The 13408-nt window shown below is 42.7% G+C and overlaps 1 long non-coding RNA gene across 1 annotated transcript in view; it reads left to right on the top strand.

Annotated features, from left to right (window-relative positions):
- Window positions 1-1050, top strand: part of LOC113644480 — a 5693-nt gene extending 4643 nt beyond the window's left edge. The window contains exons 2-3 of the long non-coding RNA XR_003441004.2: window positions 264-442; window positions 850-1050. This is a non-coding gene — a long non-coding RNA (uncharacterized LOC113644480). The remainder of the gene's footprint in view (window positions 1-263; window positions 443-849) is intronic.
- Window positions 1051-13408: the final 12358 nt, after the last annotated feature.

Here is a 13408-nt window from a genome sequence, read left to right as displayed (position 1 = left end):
ATTGCCTGATTCTTAGTATAGAACTGCATAGAAGAGATTCTTAGTATTCCTTAAAACACACACTTCCTGTTAATGACAAGGGAGAGTCCGGCATGGATTGTGATACTGATAAATTGGGAATGATGCAAGGAAGTGGGTCTGAACATTACCTGGCAATTTCCTGCGAAACTCTCTCTCTCTCTCTCTCTCTCTCTCTCTCTCTCTCTCTCTCTCTCTCTCTCTCTCTCTCTCTCTCTCTCTCTCTCTCTCTCTCTCTCTCTCAGGGCAGGTGGGCTGTGGGAAGGAGTGGCGTGCACTCCGCGTTGATATTCTACTGGCGTCCAGCTCGCCGGGCGCCCTACATAGCAGGCGCTCCCTCTGGCAGTGCCTGGCTTGGCTCTGGGCTCGAACGTTCTTGACGCAGCCTCTCCACATGCGGGCACATGCACCTACACTCACACATGTGAGCATAAACACATTATGACACACAGAGAGGTAAAGCACAAGCAAAAAATTAAAGCACACCTGAGTATTTAATGATATAAAAGCAGGCCAGTCTTGACCAGACACCAGGCTCAGGACCAAGCGATATTTCATGGTGCTGTGAATGGTGCAGTGGCTGTGTGCTGGAGCTGGTTGCTTTGGCCTGGACAGAGACAGAGAGAGAGAGAGAGAGAGAGAGAGAGAGAGAGAGAGAGAGAGAGAGAAATGCAAGAAAGAGAGCCAACAAAGTCAGTTGTGTAGATACATAAAGACTGGGAGACAAAGAATAGGGAAGAGAGAATGAGGTTGACTTAGAGACAGGACAGCAAGGCAGAGGTGTGATATAACTGTGGTGCGGTAATGTGTGTGTTATACCCCGTGGAGCAGGACGAAGTCTGCTTTAATGAAAGCACAGGAAGAGGGCAGCAGCTGGTGGCGTGTGCTTGAGCCGTGAGGATAAGACCGTCGCGCTGGGCTCGCCAGGTTCTCTCTCCAAGCCCACGCTCTCTCTTCTTCTCTCTCTCTCTCTCTCTCTCTCTCTCTCTCTCTCTCTCTCTCTCTCTCTCTCTCACACACACACACACACACACACACACACACACACACACACACACACACACACACACACACACAGACTGAGCTCCTTTGTCCGCTCTGCTGCCGCCCATGCTGGAAGAAGGCCCAGGCCGCGGGGGCCTGGCTGAGTGTGCAGGAGCCAGCAGCAGCGGCCCAAACCCAGACCAAACCTAAAGCCGGCATCGATGCCACTGCGGCAGCACCAGAAACAAACAAGAAGCAGAAACAGACATGGCAAAAGAAGGATTAGGTAGCACAGGCAAGGACGAAGGTGGATGTTGAAAGCATTAGTCATGGAGGAGAAGCTATAAATAAGCATGCTAGGAGCTATTAGCTTAGCACCATTGTAGATTGGAGATGCCTAAGCTTGATTCACACAGCTGCACCCAGTTCACTCAATAAAACTTATTGCACGATTCACACACGTTAAGAATTCATTTAGGAACCTCATAAAATAGTGTCCGTTCTCCTGAATGATACGGTGACTTATTTTTTTGTTGCATAAGATCTAGATAAAAATAAAATATATATAATTTATTCATTTAATTCAAATGCAGATGATATGTTTGCTTCTACAATTTGATTGGCCAGTTTGACACTGGAGCTGCAAATTTTTTTTAGATAATATGAAAATACATCACAAGGTTAAATGCTGATACCGAGAGAAACTGAAGTGTCAATTCAAATAAAATAAAAATGAATATACTATAGCAATATATCACTATATAGTATTGTATCCTATAGGATATACATACTATTCAAAACTACAATGTGAACACTATAGTCAATACATTGTGAGTTCAAATCCCAATGAATCCACACACAGCCAGCAATCTCCAGGAGACCATGAGGGTGTATTTGGCCCTGATCTCTGGCACTTCACACTTTCCTGTTGATCTGAATAACGCCATCCATTTGGTGGAGTCTGTGTGCTCATATATATGCTCAGGGGCCCATCAGTGGCAGCTTGGAAACATTGGGGCCTGACCATCTTATCAGTAGCCCAGAGCCTAAACCATTGAGGTAAAACTGCCCCAGTCTCAGCTTTGGGTAATTCAAAAATGAAAAGTTAAATGATAATCTCATAATGCAACTAGCATGACTTTGATGAATAAAATAAAAATGACTACACTTTATACAAAGTTAACCCTAACCCTAACCCTAATCCTAGTATAGCACACTATATACTATCTATAAACTATAGTATATGCTTATTTTATAAGCATAGCTAGTTTCTATATTATTACACTATAGCGTTCACACTATGGACAACACATTGTGAGTTCAAATCCCAGAGACCATGAAGGTGTATTTCGTCCTGATCTCTGGCTGGGAATGATGCCATTACACACCATTACACACATTCCCCGTTGATCCGAAAAACACTATCCAGTTCATGGAGTCTGTGTACGAAAAAAAAAAATACATTCAGCTGCAGTTTGTTGTTGTAGAAGCAGCAGTTTTCTAAGCTGTAGTTGTATAACATCTGTATGGCAGTTAGGTGTAAGTCTAACCAGTATGATTAGTAGGAGAGACTGCTAAGGGAAATATACTATTTCGTTGTCATGCTGTTTTTGTAATCAGTGATCTGAAACACCTTCCTGACGTCAGTTTTGGGAGCAGACTGTTTGCAGGATGAGAGGTGTCAGCAATGATTTTTCCTGCTTGCCTTCGCATTCTGGATGCATTCAGGTCATGTAGTGAAAGCAGATCACAGCCAATGATGTTCTTAGCCATCTTGACAGCACGTTGTAATTTCCTTATTTCCTGTTAGTAAGCCGAACCGAACCAGATGGTAATGGATGAAATAAGGATGCTTTCAATGGTGGCAGTGTAGAATTGCACCAGGATGGCCTGGAGTAGGCAGAACATTGCCAGCTGTTCTTTGCTGAATGTTCTTATTAACTTAAGACTTTTGAGGTCCTGTAGAATTGTGGTCCTAAGATATTTGATGACATAACAGCTGATTGTTGAATTGTTAATATTGAGTGGTGAATATGGACAAGTCAGTTTCATTTCTGTAGTTAAATGTGTCTCAGGCTCTCAGGGTGATAGATGGTGTACAGTAAGTGGGAACTGACATGCTGAAAATTATTAATCTGGATGTTTAAAAAAAATAAATAAATAAAAAAATTTTTTTTTTACATCTAACCAGATTTCCAATTCTCTGGATTGGTGTTTCTGGGACATGCCAATGCAGATCAAGTCTTAACTTCTCAGTAATTACTTAGGGATTGGACATGAGTTCAAAGCCTAAAACAGACAGATTTTGGTCCCACATCAACTCAGTAACTGTGGTAACTTTCAACTCAACTCATACAGTATACAGTGTTTGTAAGTCGAGATTCGAGAGTCGATTGTATCTCAGTGTTCAGCCTCAAACTTAATACTAACTAAGCATGTCCAATAGTTACTTATTAATGTCGTTATTGAAAAATCAACTAGCCATTAATTTGAAAAAAAAAAAAAAATCTTATGACCAACAAAGTAACGCTAATAATCCTTAACACTTTGATTTGCACAGGACTTTTTACCTTTAAATTATCTTTTTTTTAGCATTTATTGCATGCCTTATTGCTCAACTTTGAGGATACTGCTGGAATTTGTGAATTTCCTATTGGGATGAATAAATGATGTATTTTATCTAATCTATCTAATCTAATCTAATCTGATCTGATAAATGCTAATCTAATTTTCATAACATGCAACTATATAATTATTCATCACATTATGTAAACAACATCACAGTAGTTGACTGACAGCTAACAAAACCAAATGGCTTAGAAAAATGAAATGTTTATGTAGCTTCTTCTGATTAGACCTTTGGGTTTCTCGATAACATGACAAGCTGCACTGTTTGGTCTTGTTAATTTTAAGCAAGAAGATAAGTGACATCTGGCAGAAACATTTTTTTTTCCTTTTTTTTATTGGTAATGTTTCACCACATATTCTAACTAAATGGTTAAACATATAGCAAGTTGTTCTTTAGCCAATTAAAATTGCTGACAAATAATCGAGGTATAAACACAATAAAACATTTCAGGATGTGCTGCTACAGGAAAATAATCATTCTCTTGGTTGAATCGGTTTTCCTCTTCACATCAGACAGTATTTAACCACCCATTCAACCACCCAGCCATAATATAAACCACTGTGTTTAGTTCCTTATATATTAGGTGAAATGGGCACATATGTCATGTCCTCTGCTTTTCTGTAATATATGTTTATCTATGTTATGTAATAATATTTTCAGAAACTTTGTCTTTATTATATAAAGCATTTTTTTTTTTTTTACATTTACATGTATTGCTTCGCAGAGAACATTATACACATGTACGTATGTTGTATATGATCAGATCTCTACAGTGTTTAAGCTTAAGTGTCAACTGTTAACTGCCAACTGTATCTTTAAGATCGACACAGTTATCCCACACTGTCGTTAAATGTTAATATTACAAAGTGAGAGAAGTCAGCGCCTGACCGTGGGCAACATATCCGCTCATGTCTCCGTGCCTGTGTGTGTGTGTGAGTCAGGGCATGTCTGCGTGTGCTCATGCAGCGTGCTTCCTGTTCCACTGAGCCAGCGGAGATAATGGTGAGATGAAAGAGGGAGCGAGTGAGTAACAGCAAAGGAAGAGAGAAGGGTAAAGAAGGAAGGGGGAATTTGGGGAAGGAGGGGGAAGTCAGGTCTTAGGGGCACCGGCGTGTCGCAGATCCAATTACCGGCCCCCACACTGAGGCCTTTGTGCGTGCGTCTTCGCTGATAAATGGAGCCGCAAGCCAGGTCTCTGGCCAGAACGAGTCGTGCTCTATAGCATACCCACTGCACAGCCCCCTATAGCACTATAATATATGACAAAACGCTATCTAGATCTAGTGTGTTCCAAGTGAGGAGAGATTTTTAGGAGAACTTTCTAAGGAGGTACCTCAGTGGATGAAGGACTACAAGCTGATGCCTTCATCCAAGCACAGATCGCTCACTAATTAAACAAACAGAACAGCATGTGGAATGATGCGTTAAGGGTGAACTTAAGTGCCCCTGAGTTATTATTATTATCATTTTAACCAATGTAACCAGTTAGTTTATGAGTTTGGGTGATATTCCTGGCCATTATAAAAGGAGCTTTACACCTTTAGTATGTTACACAACATTATGTGAGAAATATCATGTGACAAGTATCCATTTCTATTAGTTAAGTGTTCCTTGAGCCATTACATGATGCAGATAAGCCCCTGGAAAGAAACACATATAAACCATTTTTGCTAGTTACATTGCAATTGCTAGTTGTCAACCTAGCATATTACGACGATCTAGTAGTAACACGGTTTATTTTCATCAAGCTTATTTTGGATAGTGCATCTAAACAGCTAGTGAAATAAAAATCACCAATAATATTTCTGTGAAACATGACAATCAGTTAACATGTCAAAAACTGACTTGCAATGTAAACAGTGTGACAAAGTTGTTGCTTATATTTAGCCCACCTGATCAACCACGTAAAATACCCTATTCTTTTACCATCTTTGCTTTTTTAATTGTTTTGGTTATTTCTTGCTTTATTCATTCTTAATTTCCAGTAATCATTTATTCATTGGTGAAGGTTTAAATAGCTCCATCCACACTTTGGACACGAGGATATCAGACACTATTTAAGTTGTCTTTCACACCAGAGGCAATTTGTGTTGCCAGTTCAGTTTCTGAGAGGTGTGAGGAAACCAGAGAACCACAGACACTCCACACAGATACAGTAGTAACCTGAGCTTACTATCAAACCCTGGTGCGACTCTGTACAACTCAGCCACCAATTAAAAGCTTTTAAAAAACAATATAACTCACACTAGAACAAATAGCTGTACAGTAGATACCTTAGAGAAGAACTTAAAAGAAGACTTCCTGCTGTTTTCATCATACTTACCTGCCAGAGTTCTGCCAAACCTGTCATTTGTGTTTTCTACTTTCAATGAAGTGCTAATATCAGCACTGTTAGTTTAAATGTTTGCCTCCTGTTGTGGTCAGTGCTGCCAGATTATTATTTAAAACTTGTGTTGTGGACCACAATTTGACCTGCCGCACAATAATAGAGCATATTGAGGGTGGATGTATCTCGTTCTGTGTATACAGATTGTAATGCAGAGGATGGTTGTGTCAGCTAGGCATGACACGCACTTGTTCCCTGTGTGAGCCCATTGACTCAGAAAGCCCTTTGTCCTTGCCTCTCCTTGATAAGCGCCTCTTCCCTCCCTTCCTCCATGTCTCCTACCCACAACTCTGACTTGCTGGTGGCATCTCTTAGCAACGGTGCCCTTGGTCCCAGTGGCGACGCCAGTCCCAGAGTGCCACCACCAGCTCCCACTGAGCCCCATCACTTGGCAACAGGACTGAGCCTCATACACCAGAGGCCTCTTGTCGCTTGGCAACTACGTATGCTTTGGTAATCGTAGCTCATAGTGCATGCTTCTGTGGAAGGGGGTGAGGCTGCAGGTAGTAACTCCACCCAGCCATTAGATACACGCTCCTACTTTTTTGGAAATCATGGATTCAGAAGGACTGTTTTTTTTCAGCAGGATCCAATGAAAAAGTCCAATCTCATTTCACTTGCATCTCTAGAGGCCTTCAGATCCATCTCCATCTTGGGAGGACAGTCTCAGTTTACCTTTTTCTCCAGTTCCATCACTGGAGACCACCAGAGATTAGTTTCTCTCCACATGCATTTCCACATCTGGAGCCTAACCTATCTCCATATACACTTTCAACAAATGTGGCCAAGCTGTTTCCACCTGTGTATTCATCTATAATCATGCAGGATTTCTCCATATCCACCTTCAGCTTGTCTCACTAATCTCAATATTTTCCATCATCAACTCTCTACCTTGATTCTGGTTTCTCTTTACATCCACTTCAAGTAGCCATTTTCCATCCACAGCCCAAGGCCCAAGTGTCCCTCTTCACACCTAGAGTCCAGTCATTCGTCATCTCCAGCACCACCTCAAGAAGCTCAATGCCACTCCACCCCCACCTCTGGAGGCCTCTCTCACTCTTTTCTCCACCTCCAACCAAAGTCAGACATCATCTTCCATGCATGGCTCCACTAACCCCCATAGCAATCTGTTTCCTAGCAACGCTGACTGCGTTCTCCCCGGGAGGGATCCGGAAGTCCACATTCTCACACGGCGCCGTTCTTGGAGCGCATGTCAATGCCTTCATCTCCCTCTACCCCTCCTTTCCCCCTCTCTTTCTCTCTCTCTCTCTCTCTCTCTCTCTCTCTCTCTCTCTCAATCTCTGGTCTCCTCCAAGAGGCTCCCACGCAAGGATTTGGAACAGCTCTCACACACAGTGTCTGAGCGGAAAATAACAAGGCCACAAAAATCTCCCACTTTTTCAGAGCCGTCCTCCTTGCGTGGCTGAGCATGGCTGAGCACGTTTCTCTCTCCCTCTCTTTCTCTCTCACTCTGCGTTATGAAGGACGGCCTAATGACCTCCGACCGCTCGGCCTCTTACAGAGAAAATCCATAAATCCATGTGCTATGAACCTTAGTATAACCCAAGATTGTCTTGAAAATGTCGTCCACTTTCTTTGCCCCTTAATGCCTCAAGAACTGGGTGCTCGTTTTCCCCTTTCACTGTTTCAGCTCTTAACTAACAGGACTTCTCACAAATTCAGCATCACTGTCATTGGTTTCGCCTTCCTCTGAGGGTGAGATCATCATGTGCAGAATCGCTGTGCTTCCCACTGACCCAGTCTGACCTTACTGAGTGCTGGAATATCTGCTGCTCTTATCACTTTAATGGGCTTAAACTCAGTTGGAGAACTTTGACAATTAGTGTAAACAAACCCAAACTGCTGGTGCCTCTGGAGTGTTGGCTAGCTCATTAAGGCTCATATGGCACTTCTCTCCATTTTGGTGAGTGTGAAAGTCCCTCCAGCCCTTCCTGCTCCTCTACACTATTCACCAAGCTGTGTAACAGCATCAGTGAGAAGCTCTAGCCCACCTTGGGCACATGTGAGAAGCTCAGTGAAATCCTAATCCCTTGAGCAGGGTGAAGCACAGGCCCGGCTTGCCTGACCCCTCTGGTTACCATGGATACAGCACACTATAAATAAAACAGAGCGCTTTTTTAAGCAGTTTGGCAGGGCTGGGCGGCCTGCTCACTGGTGGGGTTTATTTTCTCCCACCCTACTCCCCCCCCATCACCCCCCACCCCCGTCTCTCTCTCTGTCTCTGTCTCTGTCTCTCTCTCTCTCTCTCTCTCTCTCTCTCTCTCTCTCTCTCTGTCGCTCCCTCTCTCTCTCTTTTTGTATTGCCCTCTCTATCTCTGTCTTGCTCTCTCTCTCAGTTTTTTCTCAGCATTAATTTTTCACCACTGTAACTGATCACCAATTTTGCCACCATTTTCTGAATGTCCAACAAACTGGATCAGTAATTATTAAACAATATTACTTAATTCTTTTTTTTAGGTTATTATACTAAGTGCAGAGTAAAAACCATGATGGGAGAAGAGACAGGGAGAGAAAGAAAATCTAAGAAAAGTAGAGAGAGGAAGAGTGAAAGAGGGACCATGAACAAAGAGCAGCGTCTTGGACTTGCCCTCACTCACAGAGGAAGCCAAGTTGTTTTGTGGACACTGTTTTTGGGAGCATTTAAATCTGTCGAGTGTAAACAGACGGAGCTGTCCTAACGGAGGCCCGTTAAAGAAAGAAGAAAAAAACGGCAGGCCCATTTTCTTCAAAGTGGCGGCGGAGAGGCGTTGAGAGAGGAGGGAGGCTGCGTGTTTGTGCACTGAATCAGGGCTGCGCTGCAGATTTTTGTCTGGCGAGGCGAATCTCTGGAGGCTAGAAAATAATTTGGTCACGGCTGTGGGAGGTTGCTGGGGTGGGGTGGGGGGAGTTGGTGGAGGAGGCAGGGTTTCGGCGTCTCATGGCGGTGAGAACACGCTTGACACTTCATTCCTTTCCAGTTAATGCAGCACGGACTGAGGGCAGTTAACCCTCCGCCTTCCTTCCTGGGAGCCTGAGAGTCAGGGCTTGGTCTTTTTGCCTGACCTTAGCAAGGGACCTGCTGGGATATACACTGAATTGTTGAAGAGCCTGAAAAACACACAAGCCTGGACAAAAAGTTTATTTATTACTGTGAACAGGAGACATCTTCAGCTGCCTGTTAAAGTGAATGAAAACAAAGACATCATGCATAAAACAACTTTTGAATGGTAGTTCAAAGCAGATGCTTAAATTAGTAAAGCTCACTGATGAGTTTCCAGATGGCTTCAAGATTACATTAGATTAGAATTCCGCTTGTGTTTACTTACTACTAGAAGTAAATTAAAAATACTGGAGCTTTAAACTCTGTCAAATGCAGGACAGGTCTAGTCTGGACTAGTCTAGCCAAAACATGATTAATGGTTTGTTTAAGGCTTTTGAACTACTTGCGTTGACCGTGCACCAGTCATGTGGGACTTTTCTCCCAAGATCAAGCAGAAAGTCAGTGTCCATTGACCATGTCCAAGCAGCGTGACCACTTACGTTCTGCCTCTCATGTGACTCTGGCCGAGACGGAGCCTGTGGTGAGAACAAAGGCACAATGGCTTGCTCTACTTTTCCAACCCAACCACGCCACTCCTGCTGCAGGTGGACACTCTGGCACACATAGAAGCCATCAACCCAGATTTTTTGCTGTGTGGATCCATGAAGACGCACTTGTGTGTGTCTGTGTGTATTTGGCTGGTGAGCAGGGAGTTAATTCAGCAGGTCTATGGCAGCCATCCTGCCCCTCAGCCAGATTAATCATGCAGGAGAGACGCAGCAGGCCTCGTTCTCTCCGCCTGGGGGCCGAGCCGGGCCTGCATGCTTCCCCTATCACATGGCCCAGGCCTTCTCTTTTCTCTTCCCTCTATCCAGGGAGGAGAATAAGAGCAACAGCCCCCAGAATGCCAGGCATTTCTTCTTTCCCTCTCTTCCCCTATTTCTGTTGTCCCTTTTTTCCTTCATCTGTGGGCGTCAGGAGATAGAGGCAGGCAGAGAAAAACAGAGGCGTCCATCTCCCATGCGTGCCGGCAACAACAACAGCCCCTTTTTTATCTCTCATCGGACGGCACGGTCGGCGATGGCCAGGCTGAGAGGAGGAGGAGGAGGAGGAGGAGGAGAAGTGGTGGTGGGGGGTTGGGGGGGTGGGGGTGGTAGATGAACGGGGCTGCCAACGGCCTCCCGTACTCTTCTGGAAACAGCTCGCCAACGTCTCTGTGCGTCAGAGAACAGCCGCTGTCATTGTTGCTCTCCCAAGCACGGGACTCAGATCCAACTCTCATTCAAGCGTGCATGTGCGTATGTGTGTGGTGTGTGTGTGTGTGTGTGTGTGTGTGTGTGTGTGTGTGTGTGTGTGTGTGTGTGTGTGTGTGTGTGTGTGTGTGTGTGTATGCTTGCGTGTGTGGAATGATGGTGAACTGAAGGATGGTTCTGATGATCAGGGAGTTGTCACATTTTACTTTAGACGGCTAAACCTTGTGAAGCTTACGTTTCTCAGCACCATGAGTACATGTAGTATGAGCTAGTTCATACCCGGTAACAATCAGTCCTTTTGCATAAACAATACACAGATGACTAATTACAGATGAATAATCAGATAAACAAGCTTAATCATGGACAACAAGAGGTACTGCTAATGATGCTGAGATCAGCTGTAATTAGCGTTAGCGATCTAAACATTGAAAATAATCACACTATAAACATCTGACATCATATGTTCACATTTAAGTTCCTGTTAAAGGAGCACTCCCCTACAAGACTAACATTTAATATCTTTATTGCAGCTTGGGAAGACACTTCTCATGCGAAAAGAAATTGTCTATCATACATAGTTACCTGAGATATGTCTGTTTACCAACAAAAAGTGCAAAACCATTGGCATACAATTCATCTAAAGATTTTATCCCAGCTATGCAGCAGGAGAATCATGGACATTTTTTCAGCTTTACAAACTGAATTGATTAGCCATATATCTGTTTCTCCACATCACAAAGCTTTACAGCAACTTGATCAATGAGTGGTATTCACTGTGTGAGGAAATCACATTCAGCTAGCAAGATTTAAAACATCTTTAGGCAAATTGCTTTTACCACTGTATTTTTTAAACTTACCAATATTAACTGCGCAGAAAAGTACTATGTATTAAAAACTAAATAAAACATTTCCACAATTTTACTGCAATATAGTTTTTAAAGTTGAGCTTTAACAGTATTTTCTAGGTTATATAGCAATCGTTTTTTTCTGCTTGCCAAAATTCCGCCATAGCACCAACTGATCGGTTTTCCCCGACCACCACGTGTCATGTTATATAGTACACAGTAACACAGTATTCAATTTCTCAGCCTCAGCTTTTTGACAGAATTTAGTTTTTTCTATACACCAATGTCCAGGGACCACAAACACCCAGCATGTTTTATGCAAATATGTCAGGCAAATCCCTATGCAATCACTCAGTCCTGACCGCTAGCAACTGATGTATCGTATAATAGGTCTCTTTAGTTGTGCTTTCGATCACTTTTGCCTATATTAGAGCCATTACAATTTGAAGAATGTATTCCTAGCTGGAAAAGAGAAAGAGGCAAAAGCTAAAGGTGTTTTTCACTAGTCAACTTTTTAATAAATTCTTAACAAGAATGTTTAAAATACCACATAGTCATGACCTCAACAATCTTAACATGCATTCAGATATAGTCTGTAACATGTATGTATTGTTTATTGCTATTGATTTTTCAATTTTTATAAAAAACATCATCTGATTAGTTACATATTCTTTATAAAATATGGTATTAAGTTATGCTAATGACATACTGTATTCGGCTTTCTAGCATTGGCTAATTGATTTTCTTCTACATTACTAGAAAAAAGGGTGTAAAGATATTTAGATGGTCCATAAGGGAAAGGACTGAAACATATAAGGTTAAAAAGATGGCAGAAATCATTTTTGAATTGTGTGTGTGTATATATTTACATTTACGGCATTTAGCAGACACCCTTTTCCAGAGTGACTTACAACTGAGGGTTAAGGGCCTTGCTCAGGGGCCCAGCAGTGACAGCTTGGTGGACCTGGGGTTCAAACCCATGACCTTCCGATCAGTAGCCCAACACCTTAACCACTGAGCTATCACATCCCACAATATATGATCAAATACATTCAAATGTTTATTTCATATAGCAGGTGTGTTTCCTTTAGTCACAGTGTGTGAGATAATATCATTAAGTGTCCTGAACTTTCCCTCATAAACAAAATGTTTATAGAGTTTGGGGCAGCCTGATATCTGCCCCACTGGGCCTCTGTTAGTGCTTGTCGTAGTTCCCATTTCTGGCCACTAAGAGTAATAATGACTGTGATGATTAGCAAGCTGCCTTACGATTGTGCACTTGTTGAAAGGTTGCCAAAATTGACACATCTTGTAAAAGGCAACTTTTAAAAAAGCAAATATATATTATATTATTTACATTCTATTACAGTGATGCCTCGAGATATTTCGTTCCATGACCTTGCTCGCATCTCAAATTGCTCGTATCTCAAAACAATTTTCCCCGAAAATTACGGATCCGCACATGGTCGGCACCTCACGTAGTGCCTTTGCGACTAGGAAATGAATGACTTCCGTATTATCGGCCTTTGTTTGTCGTGTGCAGTGGAAAGGCAGCTTTAACCGAGTGAGACGTGGGAAGCTGCAGCGGGGGAAACAGAGCACACATGGTTGTTGGGGATCTTTGTTACGGCGGCGGCGGCTCGGATGCTCGTATCTCTCACGTGGTTGTTGGGGATCTTTGTTTCGGCGGCGGCGGCTCGGATGCTCGTATCTCAAAAATGCGCTCGTATCTCACGTCAAAAATGTGGTCGAATCACAGCTCAAATCTCAAAACATTCGTATGTCAAAGCACTCGTATCTCGAGGCATCACTGTTTATACATTATACACTATATACATTACATTATATATATATATATATACAGATATAATGTTTGCAAATGAAACTAATTGTCTCCAGTCTCTCACTGTCTTTCTCTCTCTGTCTTTCTGATTACAGCAAGCAGGGGGCAACCAAGAGGACAGACAACTTAAGGCAAGTAAAAATTTGTTTATGGGTTTAGTGACCCCTACCATCATGTTTATGAAATATTTCAAACTGGAAAAAAAGACACTTACCAAAATAACCTCTCTCTCTCTCTCTCTCTCTCTCTCTCTCTCTCTCTCTCTCTCTCTCTCTCTCTCACACACACACACACGCACGCACGCACACACGCACACACACACACACACACACACACACACACACACACACACACACACACACACACACACACGATACTATCCTTGTGAGGACCTTAACATATTTGTTTAT

Source organism: Tachysurus fulvidraco, chromosome 21 (genome assembly GCF_022655615.1).
Source record: "Tachysurus fulvidraco isolate hzauxx_2018 chromosome 21, HZAU_PFXX_2.0, whole genome shotgun sequence".
Classification (NCBI taxonomy): Eukaryota; Metazoa; Chordata; class Actinopteri; order Siluriformes; family Bagridae; genus Tachysurus; species Tachysurus fulvidraco.
This window is presented reverse-complemented; position numbering and strand designations above follow the sequence as displayed.